The 25,928-nt window shown below is 48.3% G+C and overlaps 1 long non-coding RNA gene across 2 annotated transcripts in view; it reads right to left on the bottom strand.

Moving 5' to 3' along the window:
• Positions 1–25,928, bottom strand: part of LOC141212392 (uncharacterized) — a 481,597-nt gene that overhangs the window by 396,987 nt on the left and 58,682 nt on the right. The window contains exons 3-4 of one of the 2 annotated variants that reach the window (XR_012282161.1): positions 17,663–17,804; positions 17,078–17,213 (exon numbers count right to left, since the gene is read on the bottom strand). The exons of the other annotated variant lie outside the window; for it this stretch is intronic. This is a non-coding gene — a long non-coding RNA (uncharacterized lncRNA). Of the gene's footprint in view, positions 1–17,077; positions 17,214–17,662; positions 17,805–25,928 lie in introns of those variants that run through there. 2 annotated transcript variants of the gene reach the window in all.

Genomic DNA, 25,928 nt, shown 5'->3' with positions numbered 1-25,928 from the left:
TGTGATACCACCATGTCCACGCCTCACGCTCTACACCCGTCCTCACTATTGTGATACCACCATGTCCACGCCTCACGCTCTACATCCGTCCTCACTATTGTGATACCACCATGTCCATGCCTCACGCTCTACACCCGTCCACGCCTCACGCTCTACACCCGTCCTCACTATTATGATACCACCATGTCCACGCCTCACGCTCTACACCCGTCCTCACTATTGTGATACCACCATGTCCACGCCTCACGATCTCACCCGTCCTCACTATTGTGATACCACCATGTCCACGCCTCACGATCTCACCCGTCCTCAATATTGTGATACCACCGCGTCCACGACTCACGCTCTACACCCGTCCTCACTATTGTATAATACCATCGGGTCCACGACTCACGATCTACACCCGTCCTCATTATTGTGTGTTACCACCGCGTCCACGACTCACGATCTACACCCGTCCTCACTATTGTGTTACCACCGCGCCCACGACTCACGATCTACACCCGTCCTCACTATTGTGTTACCACCGCGCCCACGACTCACGATCTACACCCGTCCTCACTATTGTGATACCACCATGTCCACGACTCGCGCTCTACACCCGTCCTCACTATTGTGTGTTACCACCCCGTCCACGACTCATGATCTACACCCGTCCTCACTATTGTGACACTACCGCGTGCACGACTCACGATCTACACCTGTCCTCACTATTGTGTGTTACCACCGCGTCCACGACTCACGATCTACAATCGTCCTCACTATTGTGATACCACCGTGTCCACGACTCACGATCTACACCCGTCCTCACTATTGTGTTACCACCATGTCCACGCCTCACGCTCTACACCCGTCCTCACTATTGTGATACCACCACGTCCACGACTCACGCTCTACACCCGTCCTCACTATTGTGATACCACCGTGTCCACGACTCACGCTCTACACCCGTCCTCACTATTGTGATACCACCGCGTCCACGACTCACGCTCTACACCCGTCCTCACTATTGTGATACCACCGCGTCCACGACTCACGATCTACACTCGTCCTCAGTATTGTGATACCATCGCGTCCACGACTCACGATCTACACCCGTCCTCACTATTGTGATACCGCGTCCACGACTCACGCTCTACACTCGTCCTCACTATTGTGATACCACCGCGTCCACTACTCACGATCTACACTCGTCCTTACTATTGTGGTACCACCGCGTCCACGACTCACGATCTACACCCGTCCTCACTATTGTGACACTACCGCGTCCACGACTCACGCTCTACACCCGTGCTCACTATTGTGATACCACCGTGTCCACGACTCACTATCTACACGTGCGTTTCATATGGAGGAAATAGTTTCTTGAATTATAGGGTTTTAAGGCTTCAGAGCGAATGTTCACTTTTGTATAAAACATCCATTAAAGGTTCTGTTACTAGATGTGATTATATTGTGTGACAACACAGAGTCCACGCCTCACGCTCTACACCCGTCCTAACTATTGTGTTTCCACCATGTCCATGCCTCACGCTCTACACCCGTCCTCACTATTGTGCTACCACCATGTCCATGCCTCACGCTCTACACCCGTCCTCACTATTGTGCTACCACCATGTCCACGCCTCACGCTCTACACCCGTCCTCACTATTGTGCTACCACCATGTCCATGCCTCACGCTCTACACCCGTCCTCACTATTGTGCTACCACCATGTCCACACCTCACGCTCTACACCCGTCCTCACTATTGTGATTATCATGTCCATGCCTCACGCTCTACACCCTTCCTCACTATTGTGCTACCACCATGTCCACGCCTCACGCCCTACACCCGTCCTCACTATTGTGTTACCACCATGTCCACCCCTCACGCTCTACACCCGTCATCACTATTGTGATACCACCATGTCCACGCCTCACGCTCTACACCCGTCCTCACTATTGTGATACCACAATGTCCCCGCCTCACGCTCTACACCCGTCCTCACTATTGTGATACCACCATGTCCACGCCTCACGCTCTACACCCGTCCTCACTATTGTGATACCACCATGTCCACGCCTCACGCTCTACACCTGTCCTCACTATTGTGTTACCACCATGCCCACGCCTCACGCTCTACAGCCGTCATCACTATTGTGATACCACCATGTCCACGCCTCACGCTCTACACCTGTCCTCACTATTGTGTTACCACCATGTCCACGCCTCACGCTCTACAGCCGTCCTCACTATTGTGATACCACCATGTCCACGCCTCACGCTCTACACCCGTCCTCACTATTGTGATACTACCATGTCCATGCCCCACGCTCTACACCCGTCCTCACTATTGTGATACCACCATGTCCACGCCTCACGCTCTACACCCGTCCTCACTATTGTGATACCACCATGTCCACGCCTCACACTCTACACCCGTCCTCACTATTGTGATACCACCATGTCCACGCCTCACGATCTCACCCGTCCTCACTATTGTGATACCACCATGTCCACACCTCACGCTCTACACCCGTCCTCACTATTGTGATACCACCGTGTCCACGCCTCACGCTCTACACCCGTCCTCACTATTGTGATACCACCATGTCCACGCCTCACGCTCTACACCCGTCCTCACTATTGTGATACCACCATATCCACGCCTCACGATCTCACCCATCCTCACTATTGTGATACCACCGCATCCACGCCTCACGCTCTACACCCGTCCTCACTATTGTGATACCACCATGTCTACGCCTCACGCTCTACACCCGTCCTCACTATTGTGATACCACCATGTCCACGCCTCACGCTCTACACCCGTCCTCACTATTGTGATACCACCATGTCCACGCCTCACGATCTCACCCGTCCTCACTATTGTGATACCACCATGTCCAAGCCTCACGATCTCACCCGTCCTCACTATTGTGATACCACCATGTCCACGCCTCACGCTCTACACCCGTCCTCACTATTGTGATACCACCATGTCCACGCCTCACGCTCTACACCCATCCTCACTATTGTGATACCACCATGTCCACGCCTCACGCTCTACACCCGTCCTCACTATTGTGATACCACCATGTCCACGCCTCACGCTCTACATCCGTCCTCACTATTGTGATACCACCATGTCCATGCCTCACGCTCTACACCCGTCCACGCCTCACGCTCTACACCCGTCCTCACTATTATGATACCACCATGTCCACGCCTCACGCTCTACACCCGTCCTCACTATTGTGATACCACCATGTCCACGCCTCACGATCTCACCCGTCCTCACTATTGTGATACCACCATGTCCACGCCTCACGCTCTACACCCGTCCTCACTATTGTGATACCACCGTGTCCACGCCTCACGCTCTACACCCGTCCTCTCTATTGTGATACCACCATGTCCACGCCTCACGCTCTACACCCGTCCTCACTATTGTGATACCACCATGTCCACGCCTCACGATCTCACCCATCCTCACTATTGTGATACCACCATGTCTACGCCTCACGCTCTACACCCGTCCTCACTATTGTGATACCACCATGTCCACGCCTCACGCTCTACACCCGTCCTCACTATTGTGATACCACCATGTCCACGCCTCACGATCTCACCCGTCCTCACTATTGTGATACCACCATGTCCACGCCTCACGATCTCACCCGTCCTCACTATTGTGATACCACCATGTCCACGCCTCACGCTCTACACCCGTCCTCACTATTGTGATACCACCATGTCCACGCCTCACGCTCTACACCCATCCTCACTATTGTGATACCACCATGTCCACGCCTCACGCTCTACACCCGTCCTCTCTATTGTGATACCACCATGTCCACGCCTCACGCTCTACACCCGTCCTCACTATTGTGATACCACCATGTCCACGCCTCACGCTCTACACCCGTCCTCACTATTGTGATACCACCATGTCCACGCCTCACGCTCTACACCCGTCCTCACTATTGTGATACCACCATGTCCACGCCTCACGATCTCACCCGTCCTCACTATTGTGATACCACCATGTCCACGCCTCACGATCTCACCCGTCCTCACTATTGTGATACCACCATGTCCACGCCTCACGCTCTACACCCGTCCTCACTATTGTGATACCACCATGTCCACGCCTCACGCTCTACACCCGTCCTCACTATTGTGATACCACCATGTCCACGCCTCACGCTCTACACCCGTCCTCGCGGCCGATATTTAAATTTGGCGCCCAAATCAGTGATTGGTCGCGGGCAGCGCCAGCGATCAATCAGCGATTTTTAACACAAATGTCCGGACCTTTGTAACACCATGCGGATACTGTGGGGACATCAGCGGCTAGGGTGTGAAGGGAGGACCGGGGAGCGGCGCTGCGGGTCGGGATACTTCTGCTCCGAGCGCCCGCTCATGTGCCGGGTTCTCGGAGCGGAAGTAGCTGCACAGTCAGCGCCGCTGACATCCATGCGGCTAGGGCGTGAAGGGAGGACCGGGGAGCGGCGCTGACATCCAATTGGTCGTGGCCGGTATTTAAATGTGCCGCACAAATCGCTGATTGGTCGCGGACTTGGCCCGCGACCAATCACTGATCTTGCGGCCAAAGTGAAACACTACTGTGCTGATTGGTCTCGGACGCTGCCCGCGACCAATCACCGATTTGGGCACCAAATTTAAATATCGGTCGCGACCAATGACAGATCTTTGCTCCACATTTAAACACCGCTGTGCTGATTGGTTGCGGCCGATATTTAAATGTGGCGCCCAAATCGGTGATTGGTCGCGGGCAGCGTCGGCGACCAATCAGCACAGCGGTATTTAACTTTTGCGCTAAGATCAGTGATTGGTCGGGTCCGAAGACCGCGACCAATAATCGAATCGTCTTGGTGAGGACCGGCGAGCAGCGCTGCCTGTGCGGCTACTTATGCTGCGAGAACCCGGGACATAGCGGGCGCTCGCAGCAGAAGTATCCCGACCCGCAGTGCCGCTCCCCGGTCCTCCCTTCCGCATGGAGGTCAGCGGCGCCGGCGGTCCTTCCCCTGCTACCGGCCGGGAGATGAGCGCCTCGCGCCGCTCATCTCCCGGCTGCATCTCCGTCCCGCAGATGGGTCCGGCGGTCGGGTTCCTTCTGCTGTTGCCGGCCGGGAGATGAGCCGCTAACTGCCGCCATCTTTTTTCAGAAATCCCGCGGCGTTGATTGGCCGCTGCCGGACCAATGAGCGACGCGGGATTTCCTTGACTGACTGACTGACTGACTGAATTATATATATAGAAGATGGAGAGGACGCCTCCTTGTCATTGTTGCAGATCAAGGTGTAGAAAGATCATCAGAAAATCTGGGTCCTGTCCCCTCATCCATTTCTCCATTGTAATGAGATTTCCCGTCAGCCGTCTTTTCTCCAAACTGAATAACCCCCAGTCTGATCCCTCGTCCTCTGCAGTCCCTCATTCCCTTCATCACCTTGGTTGTTCTGCACCCGCTCTAGTTCATCTATATCTTCCTTATAGACTGGAGCCCAAAATTGTCCCCAGTCCTGTGTGGCCGCAATAGGGACTTGTATAAAGGCAGAAGGACGTTCTCCTCAGGAGCAGCTCGGCCTCTTTTAATGCATCCCATCATTTTATTTGCCGGCCACTGGTCACTAAAGTGGACTTCAACTTCCGCCCATACACGCAAGTCTATAGCGACTATTTTACCCATTGTTTTACCATTTAGTACATAATTGTACGTTTTATTTCCTCAACCCAAGTCATTGATGTTACATTCTAGGTACCTGCAGCCAACACTAGGGGGAGTTCTTTGCATTCTGTTTATATAAGGAACACAAATCTGTATGCATGTGGCACCCTCTAGTGGTGGCTATGAGCAAAGTAGAAAGAAATTTATAATTTACATGGGGAATTTTGATGCTATTAAAAAATAATATAGCACAGAACAACCTAAAAGTTACAAATATTCTGCATGATAGCCATAGGAAGTAATAGGGCATATAGAGAGGCTTTTAAGCAGAACAGACAAGCTGGTGTCATACTAATAAAGGGAGCGTGACCAACCCCCATTAAATGCCATCACTGCCCCCCATCCCCTTATAGGGGGGGGGGGGTATATAAAAGTAGACAACCCCTTTAAGCATCAGGTCTCTATAACAGATTGTAAAAGCTCCTCGTGGGGTGATTGTATTACACCGTAATGAATCATCTCAGGCGCAGTTTTTACATCATAAGAAAATCAAAAAGCCGCTAATTCCATCTTTAATGAGGAGAAAGGTAAATTATCTATATATATATAATCGTCTTATCCCATCTGTCTGTCTGTCTGTCTGTCTGTCCAGGAAATCCCGCGTCACTCATTGGTCCGGCAGCGGCCAATCAGCGCCGCGGGATTTCTGAAAAAAGATGGCGGCCGTTAGCGGCTCATCTGGGGGACGGAGCTGAGCGGCGATGCAGCCGGGAGATGAGCTCCGCGAGGCGCTCATCTCCCGGCCGGCAACAGCAGAAGGAACCCGACCGCCGGACCCATCTGCGGGACGGAGATGCAGCCGGGAGATGAGCGGCGCAAGGCGCTCATCTCCCGGCTGGTAGCAGCGGAAGGACCGCCGGTGCCACTGACCTCCATGCGGAAGGGAGGACCGGGGAGCAGCGCTGCGGGTCGGGATACTTCTGCTGCCAGCGCCCACTATGTCCCGGGTTCTCGCAGCGTAAGTAGCCGCACAGGCAGCGGCGCTCCCCGGTCCTCACCAAGAAGATTCGATGATTGGTCGCGGTCTTCGGACCCGACCAATCACTGATCTTGGCTCCACATTTAAACACCGCTGTGCTGATTGGTCGGCGACGCCGCCCGCGACCACTCACCGGTTTGGGAGCCACATTTAAATATCGGCAGCGACCAATCAGCACAGCGGTGTTTAAATGTGGAGCCAAGATCGGTGATTGGTCGCGGCCGATATTTAAATTTGGCGCCCAAATCCGTGATTGGTCGCGGGCAGAGTCCGCGACCAATCAGCACAGTAGTGTTTAACTTTGGCCGCAAGATCAGTGCTTGGTCGTGGGCCAAGTCCGCGACCAATCAACGATTTGTGCGGCACATTTAAATAGCGGCCGCGACCAATTGGACCCGCAGCGCCGCTCCCCAGTCCTCCCTTCACGCCCTAGCCGCATGGATGTCAGCATTTGTGTTAAAAATCGCTGATTGGTCGCTGGCGCTGCCCGCAACCAATCACCGATTTCGGCGCCAAATTTAAATATCGGCCGCGACCAATCACCGATCTTGGCTCCACATTTAAACACCGCTGTACTGATTGGTCGCGGACGCTATTTAAATGTGCCGCCCAAATCGGTGATTGGTCGCGCACAGCGTCGGCGACCAATCAGCACAGTGGTGTTTAACTTTAGCGCCAACATCACTGATTGGTCGCGCTCTCCGCACGCGACCAATCAGCGAATCGTATTGGTGAGGAGCGGGGAGCGGAATCGTATTAGTGAGGACCGGGGAGCGCCGCTGCCTGTGCGGATACTTCCACTCCGAGAAGCCGAGAGCGGTGTTTAAATGTGGAGCCAAGATCGGTGATTGGTTGCGGCCGATATTTAAATTTGGCGCCCAAATCGGTGATTGGTCGCGGGCAGCACCAGCGACCAATCAGCGATTTTTAACACAAATGTCCGGACCTTTGTAACACCATGCGGATACTGTGGGGACATCAGCGGCTAGGGTGTGAAGGGAGGACCGGGGAGCGGCGCTGCGAGTCGGGATACTTCTGCTGCGAGCAGTCGCTCATCTCTCGGCTTCTTGCAGTGGAAGTATCCGCACAGGCAGCGGCGCTCCCCGGTCCTCACCAATACGATTCGCTGATTGGTGAAGAGCTGGAAGGCAGCAACGAGACGAGAGGGGGCTCACGGGGAAAGAAAGGGTTAACGTCCGGCCCCGGCAGGCAGCGCTGACAAGGGGCGATGGATGCTATATGCTGGGAAACCTTCCATCATGGGGACATTCTGCATCTGGGGGTCTTCAGGGGAACTCGTCAAGATCCTGAGGCCCCAAAGGACGAGAGGCTGAAATACAGATTCAGTGCAGGTATAACACACGGACGCCCTGCAAAGGCTACGGGGATTTAGGGTTACTGCAGGGTAATGGGGGGGTTTTCAGGAATGATTGACTAATAAGGGGTTAAGCACATATGTGCTGCTCAGCGAGAGCTCATTGATGGGAATAGCTGATTTTTCAGGGCAAATTCAATATTGGAGCCCATTAGTGACCTGTCCACCTTTCCAAGTTGTACACAATTTTAATTTATTTTATCTTTTTACATAAGACTTTAAAATGCTGATTACTCACAGCCACCACTAGGGGGAGCTCAGTGCATACAACACACCACAGGCGCCCTCTAGTGGTGACCGCAGGCAGCATGAAGCTCATTATATACAGCAGGTGCCCTCCAGTGGTGGCTGCAGCTAGCGCAGAGTTCAGTGCATACAACATACCGTAGGCGCCCTCTAGTGGTGGCTGCTGGCAACGCAGAGCTCTGTCCATACAACAGCGCAGGCAATGCAGAGCTCAGCGCATACACCACAGGCGCCCTCTAGTGGAGGCTGCTGGCAGCGCAGATCTCAGTGCATACACCACAGGCACCCTCTAGTGGAGGCTGCTGACAGCGCAGATCTCAGTGCATACACCACAGGTGCCCTCTAGTGGAGGCTGCTGGCAGCGCAGATCTCAGTCCATACACCACAGGCGCCCTCTAGTGGAGGCTGCTGGCAGCGCAGATCTCAGTGCATACACCACAGGCGCCCTCTAGTGGAGGCTGCTGACAGCACAGATCTCAGTGCATACAACACATCACAGGCACCCTCTAGTGGTGGCTGCTGGCAGCGCAGAGCTCAGTGCATACACCACAGGCGCCCTCTAGTGGTGGCTGCTGACAGCGCAGAGCACAGTGCATACACCATACCACAGGCGCCCTCTAGTGGTGGCTGCTGGCAGCGCAGAGCACAGTGCATACACCATACCACAGGCGCCCTCTAGTGGTGACTGCTGGCAGCGCAGATCTCTGTGCATACACCACAGGCTCCCTCTAGTGGTGGCTGCTGGCAGCGCAGAGCACAGTGCATACACCATACCACAGGCGCCCTCTAGTGGTGACTGCTGGCAGCGCAGATCTCTGTGCATACACCACAGGCGCCCTCTAGTGGTGACTGCTGGCAGCGCAGATCTCAGTGCATACACCACAGGCGCCCTCTAGTGGTGGCTGCTGGCAGCGCAGATCTCAGTGCATACACCACAGGCGTCCTCTAGTGGAGGCTGCTGGCAGTGCAGATCTCAGTGCATACACCACAGGCGCCCTCTAGTGGTGGCTGCTGGCAGCGCAGATCTCAGGGCATTCACCACAGGCATCCTCTAGTGGAGGCTGCTGGCAGCGCAGAGCTCAGTGCATACACCACAGGCATCCTCTAGTGGTTACTGCAGGCAGTGCGGAGCTCAGTACATACAACAGGCGTCCTCTAATGGTGACCGCTGGCTGCATGGAGCTCAGTACATAACGAAAGTGCCCTCCAGTGGTGGCAGCAGCCAGCGCAGAGTTCAGTGCATACAACATACCGCAGGCGCCCTCTAGTGGTGGCTGCTGGCAGCGCAGAGCTCTGTCCATACAACAGCACAGGAAAGGCACAGCTCAGTGCATACAACAGCACAGGTGCCCTCTAGTGGTGGCTGATGGTGGTATGGAGCTCAGTGCATTCAACATACCACAGGTGCCCTCTAGTGGTGGCTGCTGGCAGTGCAGATCTCAGTGCATATACCACAGGTGCCCTCTAGTGGAGACTGCTGGCAGCGCACAGCTCAGTGCATACACCACAGGCGCCCTCTAGTGGAGACTTCTGGCAGAGCAGAGCTCAGTGCATACACCACAGGTGCCCTCTAGTGGAGGCTGCTGCCAGCGCAGAGCTCAGTGCATACACCACAGGCGCCCTCTAGTGGAGGCTGCTGGCAGCGCAGAGCTCAGTGCATACACCACAGGCGCCCTCTAGTGGAGGCTGCTGGCAGTGCAGATCTCAGTGCATACACCACAGGTGCCCTCTAGTGGAGACTGCTGGCAGCGCACAGCTCAGTGAATACACCACAGGCGCCCTCTAGTGGAGACTTCTGGCAGAGCAGAGCTCAGTGCATACACCACAGGTGCCCTCTAGTGGAGGCTGCTGGCAGCGCAGAGCTCAGTGCATACACCACTGGTGCCCTCTAGTGGTGGCTGCTGGCAGCACCTTAATTCTTGTATTAGAAGACAGACTTTAGACATAGTAAATAAATTGGTGCAGATTCCTGAACATTCACATCACACTGAACCACATGATCAGAAACTGGCACCTGAGATTTTTCTTGCTTCCAGGCTGAAAGTTGAGTACCAGGGGCCCCTAATGTTACAGCCCACCCGTCCATAGCTCTGATCACGGCTCTGCTGAAGGGGATGGGTGGTCTCATTTCTGCAGGGAGAAGTGCAGCTGCTGGCAGCAAAGTCCAACACCCGACCTGTATAGCGCCTTATAATAGGAGCCGTATACGATACCTGCGCCCCCCAATGCAGAGCGGAAACCATCTGCACGGCCCTGTCCTGTGACCAGCCTGATCCCCACCGTCCACAATCTCTACAGTCTGGATCTAAATGTCTGGCCATTAATCCCTACAGCTCATAGTATCATTTGCAGGGGCAAATTCTATCCCTCCGTTCAGTTTCTGGGAAAGCGGAGTGATGAGCAATATGGCCGCCCTGACTGCTCCCACATAGGTGCACTGAGCGATACACAGAGCCGATCAGCCATCTCCCATGGTAAATGTATGGCGGCCATATTCTGCCCTCATCCAGCTCATTGGACGCGATATAGAAAAGCGACGCCTTCATAGAAAACAACGGAAATTACATAATGTATTAGTGCAAGTCAGACTAAAGTCAAGGAGCTGTCCGGGCATGCTGGGAGTTGTAGTTTCACAACAACCAGAGACCGTTGCTCTGTGACTTACCCTTATACGGCAACAAGGCGTAGTGCAGCATCATACAGGTAAAATCTATAGGAAATGCTGTTATCACCTCCAGAGCAGCAATCGCAAGTCTGCCAGATTCCTCCTAGCTTCTCAGGCTTCGAGAACCCCCCCCTCCGCCCTGCGGCCCACCCCTGGGTGTCTCACATAGCGCATGCTCTGCTGCGGGGCATTGGGGGAGGTGCAGTGTTTCCACCAGATCACACAGGACAGATTATTCCATATGATTATTATTATTATAAACCATTTCTCATATTTGTTACATATTTTACATGGTACAAGATCAGACAAATCAGACTGATGAGAGAAGAGATAAGAAACTTTCCCCACTACCCTCTCCTGCCCGCTACAGACGGCTGATACCAGAGAGGCAACAGCACATTTCGGATTTGCCCTGACCTATAGTGGAGGAGAAACCGTTGCTGTTTGCGATGGCGCTGAGCTACCTGCGCGTGGTACAGAATAGGGCAGACCGAGGGGAACGCATGGGACCTTTACCCTTCCACCAGTCTTGAGGGGGCGCCCACTACCCTGGTACCCAACACAAAGGTGCCCCCTCCTCCATGACGCTTCTCATGCGCGTTCATCTTCTGAACAGATCATGAAATGCCCCCGAGTGGGCGCACATAGAATAGAATTAAAAATCCCAAACAAGTGCGAAAAAAACCACAAAACACAAAAGTGCAGGCGCAGCCAAATTATGTTTAACCCCTTTCATGTCCACCAATCGTAGTGGCAAAGAACGGGTTAAATCACAGCACTCTGAATTAGTGTCGGCCGCCACGAGGAGCGATGAGGAGGCGACACTTATCGAAAAGGATCCAGGTCATGTGAGCGACTTACTGCCCTGGCCCCTCCCCCTGATTGCAGGCCCAGCCCCATGATCACTTGCCCCTCCCCCTGATTGCCGGCTCCTCCCCCTGACCGCAGGCCCCTCCTTTATCTAGTATAATACACTCTGTAGTACACAGATTTTGAACGCCACAAGGAATAAGAGTTGTGAGATTTGAGCAGGTAGAGCCCCCGGCCGGGGTACTGGTGGCTGCCGGCGTCCACCTCTTCGTGACGATCCCGCCTGTAGACCGGCACAATCTCCTCCAGCTGAGGCTTGTTGGCGTCTTTTCGGCTTTCTCTTCGTTGTTGGGATTCTCTGTAAAGAACAGACACAAGTCAGGAGTGAGTCCAGGATATCAGAGTGGGACAAGTCATGGGCGCGGAGCTAAAACAGAAGCATAAAGGGGTCTTCCGGGAATAATCCGGAAACAAGCAGTCTTACAGAAATCCCGCAGAGAGAGTACAGGGCGACTCATGCTGATCTGATCCGTTTTTGGTGCGGTTTTTCCTCCATCTTCGCTGGGTAAAATTGCAAAGTGCTTGTAAACACCAGGAACTTTACATTTCACTCTTTATTAAAAAGTATCTCTGTTGTCAAATATGGAGGTATTCTTAATTCTATCGTTTACAGCTGGTTGCCTAGGATACCGGCCACCTCTACAAACTATCAGTGGTGACTGGTTTCCTTGGCAAGGAGAGCACGCTCGCAAGCTTTTTACTTTAAAGTGTGAATGAGCCTCTCTGACGCTAGATGCGGCCCGTTTTCCCTCTGCAGAGGCACAGCTCCTCCACTAGTGGCATTGGGGAGAGGATAAATTAGGCAGCGACTCAACCATCCCGCCAGTCTGATAGGTCAATCTTAACCTACGGAAAGCGAGAGAGACCACAGTAACGCCCCAGAGAGCACATTGTTGGTTTTTGATCTCCTGCAGAGGTGAACATCCATGACCAGTTGGTGCTTCTCCAGAAGCCTCCGACCTCCTCGGAACAAGGGGGTGGGACGCTGCTTCTCAAGAGGCCCCGACCTCGTCCGGATGAGGGGTGGAGACGCTGCTTCTCGAAAGGCCCCCTACCTCGTCCGGATGAGGGGGTGAGACGCTGCTTCTCGAAAGGCCCCCTACCTCGTCCGGATGAGGGGGTGAGACGCTGCTTCTCAAGAGGCCCCGACCTCGTCCGGATGAGGGGGTGAGATGCTGCTTCTCGAAAGGCCCCCTACCTCGTCCGGATGACAGGGTGAGACGCTGCTTCTCAAGAGGCCCCGACCTCGTCCGGATGAGGGGGTGAGATGCTGCTTCTCGAAAGGCCCCCGACCTCGTCCGGATGAGGGGGTGAGACGCTGCTTCTCGAAAGGCCCCCTACCTCGTCCGGATGAGGGGGTGAGACGCTGCTTCTCAAGAGGCCCCGACCTCGTCCGGATGAGGGGGTGAGATGCTGCTTCTCGAAAGGCCCCCTACCTCGTCCGGATGAGGGGGTGAGACGCTGCTTCTCAAGAGGCCCCGACCTCGTCCGGATGAGGGGGTGAGACGCTGCTTCTCGAAAGGCCCCCTACCTCGTCCGGATGAGGGGGTGAGATGCTGCTTCTCAACAGGCGCCCAACCTGCTCAGGACGAGGGGGTGAGACGCTGCTTCAATAGGACCCCCAGAACTCTTCAGGGCGAGGGGGTGAGACCCCCTAACTCCTCAGGACGAAAGGGTGAGATGCTGCTTCTAGAGAGACCCCCCGACCTCCTCAGGACGAAGGGGTGAGATGCTGCTTCTCGAGAGGCCCCAACCTCCTCAAATCAAAGGGGTGAGACGCTGCTTCTTGAGAGGCCCCAACCTCCTCAAGACGAGGGGGTGAGACACTGCTTCTTGAGAGGCCCCAACCTCCTTAAGACGAGGGGGTAAGACACTGGTTCTCGAGAGGCCCCAACCTCCTTAAAACGAGGGGGTAAGATGCTGCTTCTCGAGAGACCCCCGACCTCTTCAGGAAGAGGGGGTGAGACGCAGTGAAGACCTGCTACAGTATTTATTGTACAGGAATGAAGTATGAAAATTGTACAAAGTACCTTCGTCCTCGTCCTCGCTGGACTCGCTGACGTGCACGCTCACAGCCGTGTTTGGGGAGTCTGTCCATTCAAAGTAAACCCCAAAACCAATGTCAAAGTTATCTGTGGCAAACTCCCAGAAAAGATAGGAGCCCTCCTCGTGTGTGGGGACCCGGACTGTGACCATCTCTCCTCTTCCGACGGTGATGACTGAATCCGCGTCCTGCCGGATCTTCTCTTTGAAGTCTTTAATTTGGGGTCTTGTCCACATGGATGGGGCAGCAATGACCGGCGTGGACTCTGTAGAGAGAAGGAAGTGGAAAAATAATGAGCAAACATAAACCATTAGCCAATGTCCAGGTATCGTCTGATTGTCCACCCAACAGACCCCAACCCCACTGGGGTCAATAGGACGCACCTTTAGGCGCGTTCTCCAGCAGGTCTTCCAGCGGGGTCGGTCTCCAGTTCTTTCTCAGCATTGTCTATGTGTGGGTGGGTTTGTCCATTGACCGAGGGGGCTTCTCCGGAGCCGGTGATGCTTCCCATGTTCATCTTGGATGGAGAACTGACAGGGGAGCTGGTTCCTGCTGAAAGTGCCTCCTGCTGTTTCTGTAAGGCCGAGAGGGTAAGGAGAGGGTAACACCACGTCATTTATGAGCATTCTTCATTTCTTGTATGCTGCGAAGCAAAACTGCAGTGTAAAGCATGAGGGGAAGAACAAAGAAGCTTAACTTCTAATGAGGCAGCGTTTCAGACAACCACAGGCTCCAATAGACGCTGCACACAAATCCCACTGTCTTCCACTTATAAACGCTGCATCTAATCAACCAGCTACTCAGCGCACCGCCATCATCAAGAGCAAAACTCAGCCGCGCAATTTTTTTATTTTTTTCTTACTAAAAACAATTAGTTAATTAGTTCAGGTTCCAGGGAGCGTAAAGTGCAGGGTTTATTTTCTACATCAAAACCCGCAATAGCAATCTACTCTGATTATTGTATTTTTACAGCTGTTTTTACCCCATTTATTGTTGAAGATCTGAAGGTTTTATTAATTCTGTACAAGAAGCGAGGGCATTTTTTCGGCTCCACAGGAAAAAATAAAGAAACCAAAAACACACAAATTTCAGCAACGTCTTTAGATGCACAGCGGTCAGGAGTTTTCCGGGAAGCACAAGAAGTTTCCTCAAACTTTTAAACCAGTGTTTCCAAAACTCCAGTCCTCACGGCCCCCACAGGTCATGTTTCAGGATCTCCTTCATATTACACAGGTGAGAGAATTCCTGATGCCTTGATAGTATTACACAGGTGATGGAAATACTAAGGAAATCCTGAAAACATGACCTATGGGGGCCGTGAGGACTGGAGTTTGGGAAACACCGTTTTAAACACAGGGGATTTTCTGCAAAAAAAAACAAACCCTGCAGCATTTATGCTACGTGGGAACATGGTCCGACAGGTAAATGCAGCTCAGAGCAGCGAGGCTCGGGGGTCTGTGCGCTGCGTCTACCTGTTGCTGAGCGAGCTGCACTTGGTACAGCTGCTGCATGTACTGCTGGTAGTGCTGTTCCTGCAGCTGCCGGATCAGGAGCTGCTGTTGCTCGAAGTTCCCCGGGTACTGCTGCGCTGCGTACTGCTGAAACTGCACCGCTGTCTGTGAGTTCAGGGCGGCCATGATCTGCTGCCTGCAAAAAAAAAATAGAATTAAGATTTGAAACACAAATGCACGATCCTGCCCTAATGACTGCTGCACCCGCCATTGCCTGTGGCCGGCAGAGCTTTAGTAATTTTCCATTAAAATGAATGTGACAGTGCTCCGTGGACCCCATTGTTGGTGACCCCAGCGCATGTACCCTCCAACCGGTCACCAGCATTGCATACAACAGACTGCTCCTTGCACTATGGCTCTTACTATGAGGGTCCTGAATGAGTGACCCACCCAAAAATATCCTTTAAGAAAGATGAGTGACTTCCGATGGGAGTACTTACTTCTGCTGTTCCATTCTAAACCGTTCATCCTCCTCTCGCATCCTCTCTTCCTCCTCTCTCCGCAGCCTCTGCTCCTCTTCTTTCCTCTGCTTCTCCTCCTCTCGCAGCAGCCGCTGCCGCTCCTCCTCTTCCCGCCGTCTCCGCTCCTTCTCTTCTCTCCAGTAAAATCAGCAGATGACGCTTTACACTGAACTATGTCGGACATGATTTTTGCAGCAGCGTCAACCGTTCTCACTTCCTGGGACTTAAAGCAGAAGTCCGGTCCATGATCCCTCCGGTCTTACATACCGACTGCTCCGTAAATCCATAATCACTGACTCCAGCTATACTGCAATTAGTACTGGAGTAGGAGGTAACCTGAAAGATGCCTCATGTCCTGTCAGTCTCATACTGCTGTTTTGTCCCCCATGCTTTACACTGCAGGTTGGATTCTATGTATCAAAGTTTAAGAACTCCTGCGGCTTTAAGTTAGTGATATGATAGGGATTTGATACCACTTAAGGCAGTTGGAAATTTTTACAAAATTGACCCATAAAAAACAAATATTTCTCGCCTGATGACTCCTTCGCTTCTCCCGTGCTCACACTCTGGCGGCCATCACTTTTTTTCCTGCAGCGATGATGTTGTATAATCCATGTGACTGCTGCAGTCGATCACTGGTTTCTACGGTCTCATGCTGTACATGCCAGTGATTGGCTGCAGCAATCTGATAGAGTGACGTGACGTCATCCCTGCAGGAAACAGAAAGCTCCTTTAAACTAACAGACAACCCCTTTAAGTGTGGAAAAACGTGACCCAGATGTCGATCATCATCTATCTTGTGAGATAGCGACTGCTGTTAACCTCTGCTATAGACTGGAGCAGAAAGATTTGCAGGACCCAGGTCCGGCATCCATAGAATACCGCTGCAAACCATCTCCATCTATCAGCATCACCAGCGCCTCTTCTGGTAGAGTTGGGTGGGTTCACTGCACAATCTGCAGAGCGGTCCCTTTAAGAACGTCTCCAGTAACTATTAGTGCTGGAGTTGTCTTCAGGTACCTGTCTGCAGGTTGTGCGTCACCTTGCCGCTCAGCCCCACTCACTTTAATAGTACTGAGCTGCAATACCAGGCACAGCCTGTGGACACGTGTGGCGCTGTTTCTGGAGGAAACCAGCAGTCACCGTGCAGCACCGATGCCGGATGTACGGATTGTAGGGATTAGTACCTTTTTATCTCCTGCTCTTCTTTCTCTATTTTATGGGATGTGACGTATGTGGAGAAGAGGTGGCAGCATCTGTTCAGGAGGGTGATAAACTCCGTCATGGCTTCCTGCTTGCTCAGGTTGCCCAGGGCCGCCCATTCTTTCCTGTGAGAGACGACAGTGTGTGAACGACGCTCAGAGGGAGCAAAGGCTTCTATGAAGAGGTTAGAAACGCGTCATCGTTCAGTTTTATGCAAGAAACAGTCTGCAGTTTTCTATTAAACTTTGCATTTCAATTCCTATTTTTTTTTTGGACACATCAGATCGATGCATGCCCATGATGGAAAATCTGTTGCCGTTTTGCATATACAGCTCCCATAAATGCTCATGGTAATGAGGTTCACCCTGCAGTCGCTGACTGCTACTTTAGTGGTGAAAAATATACAATGGCAGGATCAGACTACATATGTAGTGTAGTCTGTAACCATGGAGACACACAGATCTGCATCAGTGCTGTGTATACAAAACGGTAAGAAAACGTTAGGCTATTTACAAAGTGGCTACTTTTTTATAGGAATGTGATACAGTGAAACAAACCACACGACGTTCGTTACCTCCTATCGTTGCCCAGGACATCGAAGAAGCCGACTTCGGGGCACGTGTTGGGGTTGTACGGTCCCAGGAGGACTTGTTTGTGCAGAGCCACCAGCCTCAGCTTCTCCTCCTAGGTTGGATGGAAAGCCTTCCCGTCCTTCTCTGTAAAAAAATACAGAAGGAAAATGGTTAGGAGACCCATCACATGTACCAAACTGCGTGTGCCGCCATATAATGCTCCACAAAAACTGTAATAAGACAGTGATAGGACCACTAAAGCCACCTGACCCCAGTGTGCAGTAATCAGACCCTGCAATACTGAGTAATATCTGTGCACAACACATAATACAATCCACTTTCCAGTAATTGGACCCAGAACGATAAAATTAAATTCTTACAGGGTGATTCCTTAAATACCTTGTAAAAGTCCCTGAGCTCCCCCGATTCTGCAGCTCTTTTCCGTTTTTTGCTGCGTCGCTCCATTGCAGAGATATTAACATTTGCGTCTTTTGGAGCGCTGCATGTGAAATCTCTGCTTGTAGTGCAACAGGCTGTTTCTTCTCTGCTTCCACAGATCAGGAGAAGATCTAGTAGTCGAGCATGTGATCATTGGCAGCGTCTTGGAGGGAGGGGTGAAAGTGCGTACTCCCAAATAAGACTGAAAAAATGCAAAGTTGTACTGCAAAGCAGAGATTTCACATACTCACATTTGTTGCTTTCGGAGTGCAGTATCTCTGCAATGGAGCGACGCAGTGCAAAACGGCAGAAAAGCAGCAGGGTTCAGGAGGACTCAGGGGTTTTTACCAGATATGTAACTAAATTTTTTAAGGCCGAGTGACAAAACCAAAAATATTTTTATATGCATCTCCAAAAGTACAGCCTAGTTTCCCTGCAGCCACATTAAATGTTGTGATACTGTACTGTGTGCCAAATGATAAAGGCAGCTCAGCTAAACCTGACTGTATGAATACAGTAGCCACCAAAAGTTTTGCATTTTTTTTTAATTGTGATTGCTTCTGTTTGGTTGTTGTGAGGCCATTTTTCTGGTGATTTTAGTTAACTGGAAGCAAATGATTGTCAGCTATCAGGACAAAAATTGTGTTGGACATTGTTTTATCCCTTTATGTGTTAGTTTTCAACATTTGCTGGGACAAATGTTTTGCCTATTTTGTTATGGGCAGTCGAATTTTGCCTAAATTTAGTTTTTTTGCGTTTTTAGGTTAAAAACATGGCAGAGACAAAGCCAAATTTATCACCAGATGTCAGGAAGCTTATTATTCTGGGAGTGAAGTCAGGGAAAAGCCATAAAGAGGCAGCTATGGAATTCACCTGTTCTCAGAGTCAAGTGTCAGATATATTAAAGAAAGAAAAAGAAGGTTCTGGAACAGCCGGCAAACCTAGAAGTGGACGACCAAGGAGAACTTCCTCCAGAGTTGATCACATTATAAAGAAAAAGTCAGTATCTGATGTCCACAAAATGAACAAAGAATATGGGGTCAAAGTGAGTCGCGACGACTAAGCAGTAGGGCTGAATGCACGAGTTCCAGTCAAGGAGCCTTTCATCTCTGCAAAGAACCGGAAGGTCCAACTTGTGTTTGCCAAAGAACACGGCCAACGGAAAGAGACAGATTGGTCTAAGGTGTTGGGGTCGGATGAATCCAAGTTCAATCTGTTTGGTAGTGATGGCAAGAATATAACTACTATAATACAACCCCCTATGTACAAGAATATAACTACTATAATACTGACCTATGTACAAGAATATAACTACTATAATTCTGCCCCCTATGTACAAGAATACAACTACTATAATACTGCCCTCTATGTACAAGAATATAACTACTATAATACTGACCTATGTACAAGAATATAACTACTATAATACTGACCTATGTACAAGAATATAACTACTATAATTCTGCCCCCTATGTACAAGAATACAACTACTATAATACTGCCCTCTATGTACAAGAATATAACTACTATAATACTGCTCCCTATGTACAAGAATATAACTACTATAATACTGCCCCCTATGTACAAGAATATAACTACTATAATACTGCCCACTATGTACAAGAATATAACTACTATAATACTGCTCCTATGTACAAGAATATAACTACTATAATACTGCCCCTGTGTACAAGAATATAACTACTATAATACTGCCCCCTATGTACAAGAATATAATTACTATAATACAGCCCCCTATGTACAAGAATACAACTACAATAATACTGCCCTCTATGTACAAGAATATAACTACTATAATACAGCGCCCTATGAACAAGACTACAACTACTATAATACTGCTCCCATGTACAAGAATATAACTACTATAATACTGCCCCTATGTACAAGAATACAACTACTATAATATACAGCTCCTATGTACAAAAATATAACTACCATAATACTGCCCCTATGTATAAGAATATAACTACTATAATACTGCCTCTGTATAAGAATATAACTGCTATAATACTGCTCCTATGTACAAGAATACAACTACTATAATACAGCTCCTATGTACAAAAATATAACTACCATAATACTGCCCCTATGTATAAGAATATAACTACTATAATACTGCCTCTGCATAAGAATATAACTGCTATAATACTGCTCCTATGTACAAGAATACAACTACTATAATACTGCTCCTATGTACAAGAATATAACTACTATAATACTGCCCTCTATGTACAAGAATATAACTACTATAATACTGCTCCTATGTACAAGAATATAACTACTATAATACAGCTCCTATGTACAAGAATATAACTACTATAATACTGCCCTCTATGTACAAGAATATAACTACTATAATACTGCTCCCATGTACATGAATATAACTACAATAATACTGCCCTCTATGTACAAGAATATAACTACTATAATAATGCTCCTATGTACAAGAATATAACTACTATAATACAGCTCCTATGTACAAGAATATAACTACTATAATACTGCTTCTTATGTACAAGAATACAACTACTATAATACTGCCCCTATATACAAGAATACAACTACTATAATACCGCCCTCTATGTACAAGAATATAACTACTATAATACTGCTCCCTATGTACAAGAATACAACTACTATAATACTGCTCCCTATGTACAAGAATACAACTACTATAATACTGCCCCTATATACAAGAATATAACTACTATAATACTGCCCCTGTATAAGAATATAACTGCTATAATACTGCTCCTGTATAAGGATATAACTGCTATGATACTGCCCCTGTATAAGAATATAACTGCTATGATACTGTCCCTGTATAAGAATATAACTACTATAATACTGCCTCTGTATAAGAATATAACTGCTATGATACTGCCCCTGTATAAGAATATAACTGCTATGATACTGCCCCTGTAAAAGAATATAACTCCTATGATACTGCCCCTGTATAAGAATATAACTGCTATGATACTGCCCCTGTATAAGAATATAACTGCTATGATACTGCCCCTGTATAAGAATATAACTGCTATGATACTGCCCCTGTATAAGAATATAACTGCTATGATACTGCCCCTGTATAAGAATATAACTGCTATAATACTGGTCCTGTATAAGAATATAACTGCTATGATACTGCCCCTGTATAAGAATATAACTGCTATGATACTGCCCCTGTATAAGAATATAACTGCTATGATACTGCCCCAGTATAAGAATATAACTACTGTAATACTGTCCCCATGTACAAGAATATAACTGCTATAATACTGCTCCTGTATAAGAATATAACTGCTATGATACTACCCCTGTATAAGAATATAACTGCTATGATACTGCCCCTGTATAAGAATATAACTGCTATGATACTGCCCCTGTATAAGAATATAACTGCTATAATACTGCTCCTGTATAAGAATATAACTGCTATGATACTGCCCCAGTATAAGAATATGACTGCTATAATACTGCTCCTGTATAAGAATATAACTGCTATGATACTGCCCCAGTATAAGAATATAACTACTGTAATACTGTTCCCTATGTACAAGAATATAACTGCTATAATACTGCTCCTGTATAAGAATATAACTGCTATGATACTGCCCCTGTATAAGAATATAACTGCTATGATACTGCCCCTGTATAATAATATAACTGCTATAATACTGCTCCTGTATAAGAATATAACTGCTATGATACTGCCCCAGTATAAGAATATAACTACTGTAATACTGTTCCCTATGTACAAGAATATAACTGCTATAATACTGCTCCTGTATAAGAATATAACTGCTATGATACTGCCCCTGTATAAGAATATAACTGCTATGATACTGCCCCTGTATAATAATATAACTGCTATAATACTGCTCCTGTATAAGAATATAACTGCTATGATACTGCCCCTGTATAAGAATATAACTGCTATAATACTGGTCCTGTATAAGAATATAACTGCTATGATACTGCCCCTGTATAAGAATATAACTGCTATGATACTGCCCCTGTATAAGAATATAACTGCTATGATACTGCCCCAGTATAAGAATATAACTACTGTAATACTGTCCCCATGTACAAGAATATAACTGCTATAATACTGCTCCTGTATAAGAATATAACTGCTATGATACTACCCCTGTATAAGAATATAACTGCTATGATACTGCCCCTGTATAAGAATATAACTGCTATGATACTGCCCCTGTATAAGAATATAACTGCTATAATACTGCTCCTGTATAAGAATATAACTGCTATGATACTGCCCCAGTATAAGAATATAACTGCTATAATACTGCTCCTGTATAAGAATATAACTGCTATGATACTGCCCCAGTATAAGAATATAACTACTGTAATACTGTTCCCTATGTACAAGAATATAACTGCTATAATACTGCTCCTGTATAAGAATATAACTGCTATGATACTGCCCCTGTATAAGAATATAACTGCTATGATACTGCCCCTGTATAATAATATAACTGCTATAATACTGCTCCTGTATAAGAATATAACTGCTATGATACTGCCCCAGTATAAGAATATAACTACTGTAATACTGTTCCCTATGTACAAGAATATAACTGCTATAATACTGCTCCTGTATAAGAATATAACTGCTATGATACTGCCCCTGTATAAGAATATAACTGCTATGATACTGCCCCTGTATAATAATATAACTGCTATGATACTGCCCCTGTATAATAATATAACTGCTATGATACTGCCCCTGTATAAGAATATAACTGCTATGATACTGCCCCTGTATAAGAATATAACTGCTATGATACTGCCCCTGTATAAGAATATAACTGCTATGATACTGCCCCTGTATAAGAATATAACTGCTATAATACTGCTCCTGTATAAGAATATAACTGCTATGATACTGCCCCAGTATAAGAATATAACTACTGTAATACTGTTCCCTATGTACAAGAATATAACTGCTATAATACTGCTCCTGTATAAGAATATAACTGCTATGATACTGCCCCTGTATAAGAATATAACTGCTATGATACTGCCCCTGTATAATAATATAACTGCTATGATACTGCCCCTGTATAATAATATAACTGCTATGATACTGCCCCTGTATAAGAATATAACTGCTATGATACTGCCCCTGTATAAGAATATAACTGCTATGATACTGCCCCTGTATAAGAATATAACTGCTATGATACTGCCCCTGTATAAGAATATAACTGCTATAATACTGCTCCTGTATAAGAATATAACTGCTATGATACTGCCCCAGTATAAGAATATAACTACTGTAATACTGTCCCCATGTACAAGAATATAACTGCTATAATACTGCTCCTGTATAAGAATATAACTGCTATGATACTACCCCTGTATAAGAATATAACTGCTATGATACTGCCCCTGTATAAGAATATAACTGCTATGATACTGCCCCTGTATAAGAATATAACTGCTATGATACTGCCCCTGTATAAGAATATAACTGCTATAATACTGCCCCTGTATAAGAATATAACTGCTATGATACTGCCCCAGTATAAGAATATAACTACTGTAATACTGTTCCCTATGTACAAGAATATAACTGCTATAATACTGCTCCTGTATAAGAATATAACTGCTATGATACTGCCCTGTATAAGAATATAACTGCTATAATACTGCCACTGTATATGAATATAACTGCTATGATACTGCCCCTGTATAAGAATATAACTGCTATGATACTGCCCCTGTATAAGAATATAACTGCTATAATACTGCCCCTGAATAAGAATATAACTGCTATGATACTGCCCCTGTATAAGAATATAACTGCTATGATACTGCCCCTGTATAAGAATATAACTGCTATATACTGCCCCTGTGTAAGAATATAACTGCTATAATACTGCCCCTGTATAAGAATATATCTGCTATAATACTGCCCCTGTATAAGAATATAACTGTTATAATACTGCCCCTGTATAAGAATATAACTGCTATGATACTGCCCCTGTATAAGAATATAACTGCTATAATACTGCCCCTGTATAAGAATATAACTGCTATGATACTGCCCCTGTATAAGAATATAACTGCTATAATACTGCCCCTGTATAAGAATATAACTGCTATGATACTGGTATGAGTGGCGGTATTGCCATCATTATTTGAGCTGTTTTTCTCCTGCATTAACCCCTCCTCGTCTTAAACCTGTTTTGGGCTTAGATGAGGGCTCAGCTCTGGGCGCTTGTATGCGGTGACTTCTCTGGGTGCCACATTTCCGGGCACTTGCTCTACAATGGCCTCCCTTCTGTTCCTGTATGGCCTCCGCTGGGTGCCGCCTCACTCGCTGGAAGGAGGTCAGTTACCGGACTCTGGCCTTGGACCTGGTGCCCTGTAGGTAGCAGCTGTGACTTGGAGGACCCCTGCTATGACTGACTCCTGACAGTGTTCAGGGCCCATCCTGCCGCTATAGTGACTGGCAGACCCGGCCGTACAGGGTTACTGGGCGTTCGCCTCTGAGTGATGGAATCAGCGCGCAGACGATTATTTTCTCAGCCCGGAGCGGTGAGAGCCGGGGCCCTATAATCCAGCACATTCCAGCCGTTCATCCTAATCCGCCTACAGCGGCCGCTAATGTGCGCCCTCCAGGCAGGAGAGGAGGCGAGTCCCCACACCGGCCTCACATGGAGGCTCGCACCATGGGGATCGAAGCTTCAGCATCCCGCCCGCCGGAATAAACTGCAGGCGCTTTCTTATATACCTTGCGTTTTTATTCTTCACCATTTACTTCGTCAGGGAATAAAAACATTTAAATAATTGTTACGGAAAAGAGCGCCACCCTGACCCATGGGTTGTATTTGGTATTACAGCTCAGGGTCCTGCAATACCGCCTGTGAGCAGATGTGGCGCTGTTTCTGTACCAGAGCAGCCATGTTTTTCCACTCTGAGCAGGGCTGTGTCCAGGAAATCTCTAACCATAGGGATCTGGTTGGAGCGGGCATTTCCCCTTTAAATGTTATGGTCACCTTTGGGGACTTTCTTTCGTATTTAAATGCATTTATTTTTGAGCCAAATATTTTTTGCAATTTGGTTCCATTAAAATTTTTTCACAGTTTGGCTTTTACTGGCTTTTTTAAGTGGCTGTGGAATGAGTCAACTGAGGACCTGTCAGTGAGCTCCTCTCACTGACAAAAAGTTCTGCTCAGCTTTCATGTAGGCTCAGTAAAATGACAGCTTAAAAAAAAAAGGTGCAAGCTCTCTGATGAATTCTCAGTTAACTCATTCCGCAGATGTCAGACGCAAAAATTTTAATAAATCCCATTTTTAATAAAATCAAAATATATGCATTTAAGAAAATGTAAAAAATGCCAGGTAAGTGTGAACGATGTCTTGTAGGTGGGCAGATGGATTGTCTGTACTTACCGTACAGGAGCTGGGAGCACTGGCTGTAGCCTCCTCCATCTCCTCGCACTCGTCTGCCGCCCTCTGTCGGTCGCTGTAGGTCATGGCGCACACGGCGGCTCCGGACTCCACCAGGAACTTACACACCTGGGCGTTGTTGCAGGAGGCGGCGCAGTGCAGCGGGGTCCTGACAGCGACACCAAGCGGAGAAAACGACAGAAACCGCCACAGAAAACCCCCTGAAAAACTAGACCGTCTGTCCTCAATCACCCAGACCCTCGGGGGCTCAACTTTTCTATTTCTTGGGCCAAGATTTTTTTTTCTTTTTCTCCCATTGATGCAATCTGGCCGGGGGCTGAGTCACGTGCTGGCCGGGGGGGCGGGGTAGTGCTTAATAAGTGCTCT

This window comes from Phyllobates terribilis, unplaced genomic scaffold, assembly GCF_046119375.1.
Source record: "Phyllobates terribilis strain yellow unplaced genomic scaffold, ASM4611937v1 Scaffold_172__1_contigs__length_4051808, whole genome shotgun sequence".
NCBI classification, from domain to species: Eukaryota; Metazoa; Chordata; class Amphibia; order Anura; family Dendrobatidae; genus Phyllobates; species Phyllobates terribilis.
This window is presented reverse-complemented; position numbering and strand designations above follow the sequence as displayed.